Source organism: Eubalaena glacialis, chromosome 7, assembly GCF_028564815.1.
Source record: "Eubalaena glacialis isolate mEubGla1 chromosome 7, mEubGla1.1.hap2.+ XY, whole genome shotgun sequence".
Lineage (NCBI taxonomy): Eukaryota > Metazoa > Chordata > Mammalia > Artiodactyla > Balaenidae > Eubalaena > Eubalaena glacialis.
The window spans coordinates 44,771,970-44,786,281 of record NC_083722.1 but is presented as its reverse complement, the minus strand read 5'-3'; the positions used below and the strand labels follow the sequence as shown (position 1 = coordinate 44,786,281).

At 39.7% G+C, this 14,312-nt stretch overlaps 1 non-coding gene across 1 annotated transcript; it reads right to left on the bottom strand.

Annotated features, from left to right (window-relative positions):
• Nucleotides 1-13,853: 13,853 nt before the first annotated feature.
• On the bottom strand, nt 13,854-13,984 carry LOC133095823 (small nucleolar RNA SNORA18). The gene has a single exon (XR_009701685.1). It is a non-coding gene; the product is annotated as a small nucleolar RNA SNORA18 (small nucleolar RNA).
• Between the last annotated feature and the right edge of the window lie 328 nt (nt 13,985-14,312).

Here is a 14,312-nt window from a genome sequence, read left to right as displayed (position 1 = left end):
CTTTGGTGTAAACTTAAGAGTAGTACCATAAAGAATGCAAAAAAAATCTCAGAGGCAACAATGCATTTCATAAAAATTTTAAGGTAGAATCATTTTTTCAAAACCTGATAAAACAAATGATAGTTTTTAGGCTTAATAGTTTTGAAATGATCAAATCTAGCTTTTGCTGTGTATGGATGATTCAACACTTTTGGTCATAGCATCCTTTTTTTTTTTTTTTTTTTAATATTTATTTATCTGCCTGTGCCGGGTCTTAGTTGCGGCATGCAGGATCTTCCTTGCTGCGTGCGGGATCTTCATTGTGGCATGTGGGATCTAGTTCCCTGACCAGGGATTGAACCCAGGCTCGCTGCATTGGGAGCATGGAGTCTTAGCCACTGGACCACGAGGGAAGTCCCTGTAGCATCCCTATTACTTGCATATGTTGGTTTGTTTTCATGAAAAGATATTTGATTATAAATAATAAAACTTTACAGAAGAGACTAGCTTAAAGGGACTTTGACAAATATGTGGATTGTTGAGTAGAAGGTAACTATACTCTTTACCAAATTACACCAAGTAATCCTTTTAGAAAATACGGTTCTTTTACTTATTTTAAGAGAAATTCATTATTCTCTACTCCAAGCATAAAATTATATTTAGTCCTTCCAAGGTTGCTTGTTGTGACTTTCTGAAAACTTACTTTAGGTTTTCAAATACGTGAATAGTGCTTCAGCTAACACATGGGACTGGACTGTAATGTCTAACTCACAAATATCAGAGATCTTACTTAGTATCAAGCTTTATTAATAATTTCAAAGATACAAGCAATCAAAAGGCACAGGCAGAATGGGGAGATCTAGGACATCCTGGCTTTGTAGGTTCTTCCTTCTAGAATAAGAGGTGAGGCCTCTAACTGAGGTTTGGGGGTCACCTCACACAGTGGGTGTGTTTAAGTCGTGACACATCTCCATTTTATACTTCAGAATTGTACAGCTTGCATGACCTTCTCTAGGGAGTTATAAATCCATAGATCCTAGGTATGTTTGCCAGAGGCAATTTTAAATCAGGGATACACAGTTAAGAGCATTCCATAGACAAAAAATCCACTTGTAGCAAATATCATTCGTCTGTTTACTCAGAGCAAGGTCAACACACATTTTCTGTGATGCGTCAGATAGTACATATTTTAGGCTTTGCAGGCCAAGGGGCAAAATCAAGGATATTATGTAGGTACTTATAAGCAAGAACAAAATAAATCTTCACAAAATGTTTATTCATAAAATTAAAACTATACTAATAATAATTGAGTATAACTTTTTGTCAGACAGGCCTACAAATGAGACTGGAATTTTAAAATATATCTTGTTTAATTAGGGTTCAAAGTGTTCCCTACCATCAAAATTAATGGCAAATGCTCACTTGCCAATGCTGACCCATTATGAGATTTTATGAATTTTGTGACCTTGGGTTAGGCAATGATTTCATAGATATGACAACAAAAACGTTATTTTCACAAATGATACCATCAAGAAAGTAAAGACAACTTACACAATGGAAGGAAATATATGAAAATAGATCTCACAAGGGACGTGAATACGAGATATATAAAGAACTCTTACAACACAATAATAAAAAGACAAATGCCCCAGTTTTTTAAATGGACAAAGGATTTAAACAGACATCACTTCAAAGAAGATATATAAATAGCAAATAAGCACATGAAAAGAGGCACAGTATCATTAATCACTACATAAATGCTCATAAAAACTACAGTGAGAGGCCTCTTCATATCCACTGAGATGACTATAATCAAAAAAGACAGAAAACAAAAAGTTTTCGTAAAGACGTGGAGAAATTGGAACCCTTATATCTTGCTGGTGGGATTGTAAAATAGTGCAGGCATTTTGGAAAAGTCTGGCAGCTCTAAAAGTTAAATATTACGTCATCACATGACACATCAGTTTCATTCCTACGTATATACCCAAGAGAAATGAAAGCATACATCCATACAAAAACTTGTACACAAACCTTCATAGCAGTATTAGCCATAATAGCTAAAAAGTGGAAAAATACAAATGTCTATCAACTCATGAATAGATAAATAAAATGTGGTGCATCCCTACAGTGAAATATGATTCAGCAATAAGAAGAAATGAAGTTCTGATACATGCCACAACATAAATGAGCCTTGGAAACTTTATGCTAAGTGTAAGACATCAGTCCCCAAAGATCACACATTGTATGATTCCATTTATGTGAACTGTCAAGAATCGTCAAATTTATAGAGACAGAAAACAGATTAGTGGTTTCTTAGGAGTGAGAGATTGGGGGATGGGGGGAGGAATGCCTGCTAATGGGTTTCTTTTAATGGGGACAAAAATGTTCTTTAAAAATTGGATTGTGGTGTTTGTTGCACAAACCCTGTGAATAAACAAACAAACAAAAACAAACCATTGAAATATGTACTTCAAATGGGTGAATTGCATGTGAATGATTCAATACAACTATTTAAAAAATACATAATAGGTTCAAATATTTTCTGCAAAGTACCTTCTGATGAATAATAAAATGAATAACTGTAGGCTTTAAGGACCTTACATTTTCACAAGTTTTGTAAAATTTTCCAACAAACCTTTTTCCTGCTCCACACACATTTTTAACCACCATCAATTGTATCACGTTTTAGCAGATTCCACCTCAGGTTGTACTGAATTAGTGTTTTCTCAACCTCTTTGGAAATATTCTCTCCCACAGTTGTTTCACAAAGACTATTTATAATGGCTAATTTGTGAGTCACTCTAAATTAATCAGCAATTACTCCTCAAATAAATAAGAACTGAGCAATATCAGTAACATCTGTTGATTTGTCAAGAGCCAAGAAAAACTCAGAGTCATTTGCCCGTGTGTTTTAATTATGTTGCTCCTGATGTCCTCATTCCTTTGAATAACTGTTTTTGCTGAAAGGCAAATAGTCTTAAGTAAGTTTATTTTTTTCTGGGCACATGCCTTAAGCTACTGCAATAAAACACGATTTAATTAACTCACTATCAGTAAATGGCTTTCCTTGCTTGGCTAACAAACAAACCACACAGAAACTTATTTTGGTTACAGACTCATTTTCATTTCTCATTTTTGTGAAGAAACTCTGCTGTGATATTTCATTTAAAATTTTCTAATTGTTGTGACTTGCTGTCCTGTGAGTTGGATGAATGCTGAGTTTGGTAATGTGACATATATATGTTTTTTTTTAAGCACAGCTATAGTGTCAGTGTATAATACACACAATGCTTTGCCATCTAGTTTGGTAACAGAATAATCCACACGCCACTCTGCTTTAAAAGCGCTAAGTCAAATTTTCTCTTTTTTTTCTTGCTGTGGCATGACTGGCATACACTGGTAGTAAAAAAATAAAATGCAATGTCATACAATGGTATGACGTTATGCACGACACTAAAACAATGTCAAATGATTACAACGGCATCACTGTGGTTTGTGCTGCACTGAGCAGGCTACCCCGTGTGGTCTCTGTCACAACTACTCAGCTCTGCCCTTGCAGCATGAAAGCACACAGGCAATCTGTAAACACAGCAGTGTGGATGTGCTCCAATAAAACTTTACCTGTGGACACTGAAACTTGAATTTTATACAGTTTTCGCATATCATGATATGCTATTCTTATATTGTTTTTTTTCAACTATTTAAAACTGTAAAAAACATTCTTAGCTTACAGGCTGTACAGAAATAGGAGGCAGGCACAGGGGCAGCAGGTTGCTGAACCCTGACCTAGGGGCTCAGTTATCACATTGAAAAGAAGTTCAGTTGTGTCACATGCTTCCTTTTCTGTCATCCTCATTTCTCTTCCTGGCAAGCAGAACAACTGCTTTAACTTCTTTCTCCCCAGTGCCTTACTTCACTGCACATTATTACTAAACATTTAGAGCAGTACTTGAGAGACACAATATATAGCCAGTTAGATCCTACAGTAAATTGTTATTATTTGATAAAACTGGATTTTGCCAGATTTAACTGGTAAAATCTGGATTTTGCCAGATTTAACCGGTAATCATCACTAAATAATAAGTATTATTTAGTGATGGTAACAGATGCCAGAGTCCTGGTTCACAGGGGTTGCTGATAAGCCCAGGGTGGGAGAGGGGGGACTGGGAAGTTACTGATTAATGGGTATAGAGTTCAGTTTTGCAAGCCGGATGATGGTGATGGTTGAACAACAATGTGAATGTACTTTAGGCCCTTGAACTCTACACTTAAAATGGTTAAGATGTAAATTTGATGTTATGTGTTTTTACCACAATAAAAAAATTGGAAAAAAGTTAGTTTGCAAAAATACAGATTTTGTAATATACTAACCGTACTAAAATTTTCTCCTGCTGATATGATTTCATTAAAGAGCAAATCCTCAAGTTTCTTCACAAACACACAATTCATTCAAGACCAACCAGAATGGACATATCAGACCTCTTTTAGAAGCTCTACTTTTCAGTAGATTTCAGGCCACTGTTCTTACATTCACAGACAGGTGGGTCAAGGTTTGTACTACCTGCCAATTAGCAAATTCAGAATGGGCATTATGAATATGGCTATATATTAAACACTACTAGTTCCTATAGTTGGTAAAAAAATTTACCATGGAGTTATCTGCCACTCTTTATTTATTTTTAAAAATAAAATTATTTATTTATTTTTGGCTGTGTTGGGTCTTCGCTGCTGCGCGCGGGCTTTCTCTAGTTGAGACGATCTCATTGCGGTGGCTTCTCTTGTTGCAGAGCACGGGCTCTAGGTGCCTGGGCTTCAGTAGCTGTGGCACGCAGGCTCAGTAGTTGTGGCTTGTGGGCTTTAGAGCGCAGGCTCAATAGTTGTGGTGCACGGGCTTAGTTGCTCCACAGCATGTGGTTTCTTCCCAGACCAGGGCTTGAACCCGTGTCCCCTGCATTGGCAGGCGGATTCTTAACCACTGTGTCACCAGGGAAGTCCCTGCCCCTCTTTATATTTTATTTATTTATTTATTTTTTTGCTAACAGAAACCATTTGATTAATTCCCAGGTAGTTGTAAGGGGCAAGATTAAATATAACCACAGCCATGAGACTCTCCCAAGATATGTGGTTGGATGAATAACATGTCAATGGCTTTCAATTTTTTTCCAATCTTTTGTACCTCATGGCAAAATATACATTCTACATTTTGATCCAGAAAACACACATACACACATACACCCACACACACAAAACTAAAACAAAATTTCAGGAAACATACTCACTTTTACTGCATGTGATGCATTCTCTCAGTTTCTATTCTATCTACTGTATTTTATTTCATTTTAGTAAGTGCTGACTGATGACAGCATGTTAAGTTGATTTCGCAACTCACTAATGGGTTATAACCCATACCTTGAAAAATGTTCTAAGCAGCCTCCAAGTTATGAAAAAGATGTATGAGAAATAAGACACAGAGAACGGAGAACTTTGTAACTAATGAAAGCAAATTAAATTAATAAAAATATAAATTATTAGTGCATTTAGGTTTACTTTTAATATGTCAATAATACAATTAATGCAGGAGTTCAAAAATACAAAAGCCGCCTCTGAAATTCTAAAAAACAAAAGTCACCATATTTTTTTAAAATAAATTTATTTATTTTAGTTTTGGCTGCGTCGGGTCTTCATTGCTGTGCACAGGCTTTCTCTAGTTGTGACGAGCGGGGGCTACTCTTCGTTGTGGTGCGCGGGCTTCTCATTGCGGTGGCTTCTCTTGTTGCGGAGCACGGGCTCTAGGCACGCAGGCTTCAGTAGTTTTGGTGCACTGGCTTAGTTGCTCCGCGGCATGTGGGATCTTCCCAGACCAGGGCTCGAACCCATGTCTCCTGCATTGGCAGGTGGAGTCTTAACCACTGTGACACCTGGGGAAGCCCAAGGGACCACATTTAAGGAAACTAAATGAACATCAAAATATCATTCAGGTATCTCACCTCCCTTTGTATTTAAATAAAAATTCTCTGTTATGAATTAAATAAAAATCATGAAAGGCAAGTACGACACTACAATAAAACTTAAGTACCCTTTCAAATTGCCAAAAGTTTTGGATTGTTTTCTATACATATCGGTTTTGGAATGTACAGGCATAGAAGGTCCTCTTCAGTACTCAAGTCAGAGTATGAACTGAAGACTCCCCTCTAAATGAGTTCCAAAGTGCCAGGAAAATAGTGCCAACATATTTCTAAATATCCAGTGGCTGGTTTAATGTTCTCTGTAAAATGGGCTACTAGTTTCAGCTCAGCCTTTGGCAAGGCATGGAGGAGGGACATGTCCATATTATTATTTTTTAATTATATATACACTAGAAGAAGGCAAATCAGGATTGGAATGGCTCTGAGTCAACTACACTTCAATTTTTTTAAAAATTGAAAATCTAAAAAAAAAACAAAACACCAAAGATCAGAATGGCTCTGAAGGGTTGGGTGTCCTCTCCTGCAGAAAGCACAGCGCTCTACTGAGCAAAGCAAGTGCTTCCTCATCAAAGTGTTCTTGACTTCTGGACAGAAATTATGGGGTTTTACTAATATCTATTAGGGAGCATTTCAACTCACTCTTTTTCTTCTTGCCATTTGCAAATGCCATCTAACGTGTTTTCAATTTCCAAGTTGTTCCAGAAATACCCCAACTAAAAAGATGATCAATATACTTTAGGATGATTCGGCAATGCTGCCGAAACTATGATTGCATGACTTAGACTGATTGGAGACTGTGTGTGAACCTCAGAAACACTAAGTATGTTTGAGGGACTCTAGACCTGAATCATTTTCAACTTCCCATGATGAGAAAGGAAAGAAAAACAGTCTCATCATGCCCGAGTTTGTGGATGCACTTTTACTAAAGCTAATTTAACCAGTGAGCTGTGATGTCATGCACTGTCATGCATGTAACCATTATCTAGGAAAGGAATTCATTTAGCTCCCCATCCTGCCCTACCTGACATCCTTAGATCTTTCCAATCCTGTCTCCTTCATTTAATAACAATAAAAATATAGTTAATATTTACTGAGTACTTACTATACCATTCAAAGCATTTAACCTGTACTACCTCATTTAATTCTCACCGTCACGCTCCAGGGTAGGTCCAAGGATTATTCACACTTAACAGATGAGGAAACTGGGGCCCCAGTGGACCCTGGCAACCAATCCCAGTTGCTAACCCATAAGAAGGACTCGAGCCAGAAGTTAGAAACTAATCATCAAGTCAGCTTTTCAGCAAATTCTATCATCTCCAGTAACTAGCTTTTGCTTTCTTTGCTTGATGAAGCTCTTACAGGGCCCTCCTTGCCAAGTTCTGCCTCATAGTCCCATTTCCCCAGAGACTGGAGTCTTGACAGGATCATCAGAGCTTCTCAGGACTGTCATCCTGCTCAGCCACCAGGGCTGGAGACCCTCTCTTTGCCCCTCTGATCCCTTCTCCCCCTAATCTTTAAGCTGCTCTCTAAGCCTGGAGGTTGACACGCTTGGGCTCCCTTGCCCTCGTCCTAGCTGGGTTCAGCCAACAGCATGTCCAAGCAGGAGATCAGAGGGAAGGAGAACAGGGAGTTAGGAGGATGTATCCTCCTGCCTCCCTTCCTGTGGGGTTGCCTTGTCTATGTGACCCTCTCCTTTCAGGTTGCGATAACCACTTCCTTCCCTCTCCCTGTAAGCCTACAGCTGGTGACATTTCCATTATGACGAGCCCTGAGGTACAGCACTGTTCCTCCTGGTTTGCCTACACCCAGCTGCTATGGTCAGAATGGGTCCTCCTAAAATCCATATGTTGAAATCCTAACCCTCATAGGTGATGGTATCAGGTGATGGGGCCTTTGGGAGGTGATTAGGTCATGATGGGGGGAGCTGTCATGAATGGGATTAGTGTCCTTATTAAACAGTCTCCAGAGGGATCCTCAGCCCCTTCTGCCAGGTGAGGACACAGTGAGAAGTCGGCAGTCTGCAGCGCGGAAGAGGGGCTTCGCCAGGACCCAACCATGCTGGCACCTGATTTAGGACTGCCAGCCTCCAGAATTGTGAGAAATACATTTCTATTGTTTATAAGCTACCCATTCTCTGGTATTTTGTTATAGCAGTTTGAGCAGAGAAAGACATGAACTTCATCATCTGTACCAGAGTCTCTCTGCTGTTCCTGACCTGGCAGGAAAGTCAGATCCCAAATGGCTCAGTCTCTGTCTCATCAGTAATGAGACAGTGAGGCCAGCTCATTTTCATCTCGATGTGTTCAGGAACAAGATGCCTACAGCAGAGAGATAATAGTGCAGAAATCAGAGGCTGGGAGCTTTGGAAGATAATCTTCACCTGCTCCACAATGTCACCTGTCCCCTCAAATGTCTACGAAAAGCCTGTAGCCACATAGAGAACAGACTTGCAGTTGCCAAGGGGTGGGGGAGTTAGGGGAGGGATGGATTCGGAGGTTGGGGTTAGCAGATGCAAACTATTATATATAAGAATGGATAAACAACAAGGTCCTACTGCAGAGCACAGGGAACTATATTCAGTACCCTGTGATAAACTATAATGGAAAAGAATATGAAAAAGAATATATATATGTATAACTGAGTCACTTTGCTGTATAGCAGAAATTAACACAACATTGTAAATCAACTATACTTCAATTAAAAAATAAAAAAGCCTGTAGCTGTGTGTGTGTGTGTGGGACCACCTGCAAGTCTGCACAAAAAAGTATATGCAAAACTCAGAGGGACTCCGGATAAGTTTTCCTATGGTTCTAGGGCCTCCAAAATCTTTTCTAAGGAATATCAATTTTTGTGAGTATTTATCTCCTTGGCTATTCTTATGTTATTACCTGTCCCCACCCTTGATATTTATGTGCCTTTTCCCCATTTATCAGAAACACAAGTGCAGAGTTACACCTAAAGAAGAGTAAGAACAATGAAAAGTTCTATTTTAGGATGACTGTTAAGCCATGTAAACCATCTTCCACTTCACATTTTTTTGATTAAAGTAGAACATTCTATCCATCTTGAAAGTTGAGTGCAAGATGAGATCATTAGGATCTTTGCTTTAAGGGACCATATTCTAGAACATTAATAAGTTTCAGACGAATTTTTAAAATTAACAAAATGTAATGATTTTGATGCAGGAATCAATGCCTATGCATAAAAATCAGGAGTGATGCAACTTTCAAATATTAATTTATCTTATCAGTTATAACATGAAAGGACAAGCTAATTTCTCTTTGAAATATCTGCCATGTTAATATCGTATACTAATGAAATTAAGTGTATACCATTTACCAATGTGTCTATTAATTTTGTACTTTAATAGTCTTGAAAGTTTAGGTCTAACATAATTAATCTGCTGAGTCACATATTTCAGATAATTTACTTAATCAATCATCTTAACTGCTTTGCCCCCTCATCTACTACCAATATTAGATACTAATATTATTTCAATATAATATTATTACTACCAATTTCTTGCTCTAATATTCTTTTGTACTCTGTTGAAGCAACATTACATTCCCTGATGAAGAAACCCAGGACATGGTCCTGTGCCCTGTGAGTGAGGAGAAGTAAACAGGGACCATACCAGCCGATTCCCTGGGTGCTGGTGCCCCTTAATCCAGGCACCAAGACCCAGACTCCATCAGCTCACCTGGGGCAGACTGCCAGGAGGTGGGGGACACTTAACTGTGACCCTGCAGTGTCTGCTCAAGGTGGGTTCCTGCTTCACTGCAGATAGCCCCAAAATGAAACTGTGCAAAGAATAGACCCAGAGGGATCTGAGACACTCGGGAAATTGTGGTTCAAAGGCTGTATCTGGGTGGAATGCGTGAATATTGTACGAAACCCTTCACAGCCTACGGGGTCAGCAGGGAACCTGGAGGAGATAGAACTACCAGACTGAGAGAGTAGGACAGCCTGGAAACTGGACTTGCCCACTGAAGTGAGGAAGTCCCATGATGAAATAACCAGCCTTGTAATGTGACGGAATGTGATCATAGTGACAGGACATGGGGACCTAGTGTCCTGGGAATATGGGGGGCGGGGTTCACAGGCACGGCAAGCGTGGGAAGCCAGAGACAGTGGGTGGATGGAGCTCAGCCACTAGGATGGGTGGGCGGTCTTCCACACCACAGGCAGGGTTATCCTGGTAGGATCCAGGGCCCCGGCTCCCAGGTCTTCGGGGAAGGCTGGATGTTGAAAAGCCTCATAGCCGAGGCTTAGGCAGGATGTAGGAGGAGTGGCTGCTACATTCACCAGGATATCCAGGAGTAGTTTCTGGGAGCCTGATACGAAGTCCTTGCCTCTCTTTTAGCCTTAAGACTACGGAGATCCTTGCAGACTCAGCTGAAGACTGAATTCTAGGACCAGTGTTTTTCGCTCAGAATGGGCTTATGCATTCAAACATCTAGATGGTTGTGGAGTGGCCCTAGGTAGTTAATACAGGCTTCCCTTCTCAGGGCTGAAACTGACATCCCAATGAAAGTTACTGAGTGAACTCTCTTGCCCCTCTTCCAATCTGTTTAAAGTTGCGGGAAGACAAGGAAACTCAGAGAACACCGTCTCCACTTAGCCGTAGGGTGGGTGGTGTTCGCCTGCATTGGGGAAATGTCCCTGAACTTGCATAGGTTAGAGCTGAGTGCTTCCTCGGCTCGTCCTAGGCTGATGGTGCTCCAGACCCTTCTCCCAGTCTCAGGGGAGGCACTTAGGTGATGTGATGCCGATGGATGAGAGAATGATTTGATGCTGCAGAAGCCTTGGTATCTGTGTGGATTTGTATGGTTTTGAGGATTCTCTTTTTCTTTTTGGTAATAACTCCTTAACAACCTGGTGAAAACTATGGACCATGTCCCTTCAAAGAGACTCACAGTTTTACATATAATTTCAGGTCCCTAGAATCCTGTTCGTGAACTCCAGGTTAAAAGCTCCTACAGCAGAGATAAGACCAGCAAGAACAGGCTTTAGGTTTTTGGCTTTCTTCTGTGAAATGTAAACTTTACTGTATTCTAATTCAGTGAGTTTGCTATTTGTTTCCCTGTTTTACTCCATAAAGTATTTTGGAACCACAAAGACATTTTAAGACATATTTTTCTTTCTGTTCCTAAATCCATGAGATGTCATTACACTGGGATAATTTCAATACTCTCTGGAACTGTGTGTTTTTGAAACATCTTTTACTAATTTTCGGTTACTCATCCCATTTTCCTTGATACGCTTGCTATCTCTGTTCTCTTAGTGACATTCTTTCAGGCTATCAGCATGCTGATGCATTAGCATACAAAGCTACTACCACAAAATACTTAACGCAAAAGTCCTACAAAAAATTATTGTAAGAAATGGAGATAATTTAGCTATTAAATATTGCTGTTGTTTTATTAAGACAATCTGGAATTTAATTCATAAACATCAGTTAATCAAGAATTTCTTCATCTCATAACATATTTACTATGTAACTTCTAAACCTCTTACCTTACTTTTTTCCCTTTTTTCACTTAAGAATGTTGAAATGCTTGTAATGAACATGGCAACTCTTATCTTGGATCTAGAAGGCAATGCCTTCTGCTTTCAAACTTGCTTTGTAAGTTGCCCATTCTTAGAAATGGTGGAAATATTTCACACTATCTGAATAATAATGAACAAGGCTGCACAGTGATTTATAACTCTGAGAGCTTTATAATTTGATTTATGAACAGCTCTCAGATTTTCCATTTGCAGTTCATACAACTATGAGTAAACTTTCTGGCCAAATGACTCAGTATTTTGCTGTATGACTAATCCCGCACTCATTGTGGAAACTGTGGAAATGAATTCTATTTGCTTGTGGATAATAAATGATTACTTTCCAAAAACTGTCTGCAAAGCATTATAGAGTAGATGAATTCAATTATACTGATGTTTTTAAACTCTCAAACTCAGCAGACTTTTTTGAGAAGTCTGTAATGTTCACAAAAAAGAACAACCCCTCCCTCCAAGCATTATCATGGATTTTGCCACCCATAGGACAACAAATCCTAATTAGGCTCTAAAATTTCTAAAACATTAAAAGAACAATTTGGGATGATGTCATTTGAAATATTCTCTCTTACAATGATGGCTTTAAGTTATTTTCCAAGTTTTTATTATTGTAAAATAAAGTCCTTTCCTGGGAAATATTTGCTGCAAATATTTGATATTATTGCAAATAACAATTGTTTTTCCTTCAAAAATGCAAAATTTAAAAAGACAATAGTGATGCGTCCATATGATGGCTCCCCTGATTCTGGTGGCTGGAAATTGCCTCCAAGATTATGTTAGTTGCTGTAGGTGCTCCCAAATGATGTAGCTCCTTGAACTTTCAATACAAGAACATGTATATGGTTGGCGTAGGCCCTGGTCTCAGACTGCCATGAAAACTACTTGGGAATAAACAGGCATACAACATGTTTCCTCAGATTCCTCCCAATTCCTTTCATGCCATTGATTTCTGAGAGTAAAAAACTTCACTTAGGATCAAGAAGGTTGCCAGTCCAAAATCAGTATGATTTATTTCAAATCATTTATTGCTAGAGCCATTCTTACCTAAACTTTTTGTTTTCAAGGGGGTAACATTCCAATGGAATGTCTCTGTGTGATTACCAGTTGGGGCATCTACTCACTTCTATCGAGGTTTGTAATAAATGCTTACAAACAACCAGGGCTACATTCCAAGGCATTCCTTCTCTTTCCCTAAAAATCCTTCTTCTAGTCTGAGCATTAGTAGCCAGGGTTGGTGGAGAGAGCCCCAGGGGCAGGGAGCCATCACAACCAGTCAGGGTCAGTTTTAATTCTGCAGAGTCAAAGGCAGTCTGAGAGCAGAAACAACTGGTCTGGGGGACCCAGGGAGCATGAGGACAAGTATCTAAACCACAAACGCATTGGAGAGGTCATCTTCTCCCCTCCCTTCAACTCTCAATTTCTCTCCCACTGCTGGCTCCATCTCCCAAGTTGTACCCCTGTCCTGACAAAAGCCCATGTGTTGCCCTTTACTCAGGCTTTACTTGCATTTCTACCCATGCCTTCTAGAGTTAAATTTCTCCAAAGACTGTAGACAGCGCTCTTGCCTCTTCCCCACGTCCTCGTCCCTCTCCAATCCACTCCCGTCTGGGTTCAGCCTCTCCCACTGCGATGAGCCAGTTCCCCGGAAGGTGTGCAGAGGGCTCCTCATCACTGGTCCTCAGCCCTCGGGCTCCTTACCCCAGATGTGCATCTGTCCTGGGAACCCCTGAACTGGAAGCACTTCCCACATGTCATCTGCTCTCCTTCTCCAGTCCACAAGGGGAAGATATCTCCAAAGCTCTGATTCCAGTTTTTGTTTTTGTTTTTTTTTTACTTTCTGCACAAAGTGTAAAGGTTTTTTTCTTTTTATTAAATTATGTGTAACATAGGCAAAATTATTTCAGTCAATAAATTTTTAAGGAATTTCACATGTTCTGATTTTTTCCACTGCCAATCACCTTTGTTCCTCCAAAGTCAGAACCTTCAAGATAAGGTAGCCCTTGCAAAAAGAAGTTTTGCTTAATCCACAGTTGTCATGTCAGTCCGTCCACAATCCTTTTAGTTGGGCTTCTTTGATCTCCAATGGAATATGGACAAACTTCAAAATTCCCCACCTGTAATCTTTGGGATCCAATTTCCTCAAGCAGTTTTCTTTAGGACCATGTTTAGGGTCAGGAGATGGATCTGCCGGGTTGTGAATTTTAGATACCCTTTAAAAATGCATTAAGTTCAAATCATATTCACGCCTAAGCTGTCACACCCTAGAACAGTAGAGATCATTGGGATGTGCCAATACCTAAGATAAAAAAAGTTTGACTGTTTGGCTTTTCACAGTTCACTTGGCAGCTCTGTCTTGTAGTTCTTCCCCACAAATCTAACACGTAGCTCTATGAGTAAAGGAAACCACATAGTTACTCTGCGAGGCGTTTCCAGCGATGTAGGTTTACAGAAAAAACCCCATCGGGATAGACCTCAACTGATACCAGTTCTTTCTACACTTTCTCTTCCATAGTCATTTCATCCACATCTGTGACTTCAACTATAATTGATGCGGATGATTCCCATCTGTCTCTGGTTCTCAGTCTCCAGTCGTGTTTTCATGGTTAATTTCACACGGATGACCTTCTGACACCTCTGCCCCTCAGTGGCTCTGAAACTCAGTTTGTCACCTCTGCCTTCACAACTCTTCCTTCACCCGAGCCCAAAACTTGAGTCCTCTGCAATCCCTGCCTTTCCCTCAATTGGTCGCCACACAGCTTAGATGGATCCTTCTCTCCTTTTCTATATTTCTCCCTGACCCAAACA